The 1692-nt window shown below is 37.8% G+C and overlaps 1 long non-coding RNA gene across 1 annotated transcript; it reads right to left on the bottom strand.

Moving 5' to 3' along the window:
* Positions 1 to 531: 531 nt before the first annotated feature.
* Positions 532 to 1454, bottom strand: LOC136484361 (uncharacterized). The gene is made up of 3 exons (XR_010765922.1): positions 1388 to 1454; positions 978 to 1040; positions 532 to 589 (listed from the first exon to the last, which is right to left on the bottom strand). It is a non-coding gene; the product is annotated as an uncharacterized lncRNA (long non-coding RNA).
* Between the last annotated feature and the right edge of the window lie 238 nt (positions 1455 to 1692).

The following is a 1692-nucleotide window of genomic DNA, read 5'->3' as shown; positions in this document are numbered from 1 at the left end:
AGTATTGTTATCTTATCGTGTGATCCGTGTGTTTTTAGTACAAAAGTTTAGCTATCCCGTAGCAACGCACGGGCACGAACCTATTTGCATATATACTCGAACCTGTGTGTACATGATTATATGGAGATGCAGCGGAACTTATTCATGGATTCGTTGGCGCATGAAAGAAATGGCTATCATAGAATTCTTTTTGCCGATATAAAATATTATCTTAGACATATCACGAAAAAGTCTATATAGTAGAGTTTGTGAGTCTACGACGTCGCGCTCTCCGTGACTGTGTTAATTTCATGAACTTTGCAACGTTGAATTAAATGTCACTTTGACGTCGGTATTTAATTTAACAGTATTGTTATCTTATCGTACGATCCGTGTGTTTTTAGTACAAAAGATTTAGTTGTCCCGTAGCAACACACGGGCACGCTACCTAGTAAATTACAAATAAGCTGTCCAAACATATGACATCTATACAACAGTATTCTAGTTTGAGCAGTGTCATGCTAGTACTGAATTTATCTACATGCTAACTAAGTACTAAAAGTTATCCAAATGTTCTGGTAGTTCTTTCGTCTTCTCCTTACCAAAAATTCTGCACAAAAAGAACAAAAGCAAGCCATCAGTTAGAGTGGCTGTAGAAACAATTATTTTCATCAAAAGGAGTTCAGCTATTGGCATTAGCAAAACCTTATAGTTCATTTCAGATCTCATAGATAATTTCTTTTGCCAGCAAATTCATTTAAAATCATCATTCAATCAGCAACAGCATACTGGTCATCAACATGTGCTTGAAATGGACACATCAAACAGAAGAGGCTCAAAATCAAATGGAAACCGAGCTGTTGTATTGTCCCTGCCTCGATGGGTTGCAAGTATCGTCTAACCATGGATTTCTAGGCTGCTAATGCACATGTATTTCACCTCTGAACTTACAAAAAATGGTCCACTGCTAAGACAAGGAAAGGGATGTATAATATTACCAGGCCGGCAAAGAAGCAGCCATCGTGCTGAACCATATAAGGGTCCTGACCTGATGAATCAAGCTGCACAAAAATCAATCTTAAGAAACCTAGCAGCAGCTTTACCAACACCAAAACGCTAAACATTCTAAAATACTGCAGGGTTAGAAAGGATGAACTACTAAGGTATACAATTGCATTCTTGTGTTTAGCTTAAGAATCGTGTACCACCATTTAATTATATGTTTCACAAAACCAACAAGACACGTTCCATAAAACCGAAAGGATAAACTCATACAATACCAACTAACAAATAATTCATAAAGGCAAATAGGGCAGTAAGGTTATTTATTGAAATTAGAAAGGTGAAATTGGAATTGAAGCTACATCAATGTTTACTGAAGATTTGTATGCTTGTTTAAATAGCTCACCTTTATGGCATCCATCTCTCATAGCACTAGCTTGTTTAATTAGTGTTTGCAGTGTCTTATGAAAAAACATGCTGCATAAGGACGTGATTAGATCAGATCTGAATACACTTTGATTAGATCGAGTATGAATACAAATAGCCAAATAGCTCAAGTTAGCTCACCGTCCTGGCCACCAAGGCACTCGACGGCCTCAACAAACTGTCAGTGTAGCTCCTTCGTCCACCACATCGGCGGCACCTAATCCTCTCATTCTCCCAGCCTCTCTCTGGTTTGCAAACAAAAATCAAAGTTAATTAGTAGGCATG

Source organism: Miscanthus floridulus, chromosome 9, assembly GCF_019320115.1.
Source record: "Miscanthus floridulus cultivar M001 chromosome 9, ASM1932011v1, whole genome shotgun sequence".
Taxonomy (NCBI): Eukaryota; Viridiplantae; Streptophyta; class Magnoliopsida; order Poales; family Poaceae; genus Miscanthus; species Miscanthus floridulus.
This window is presented reverse-complemented; position numbering and strand designations above follow the sequence as displayed.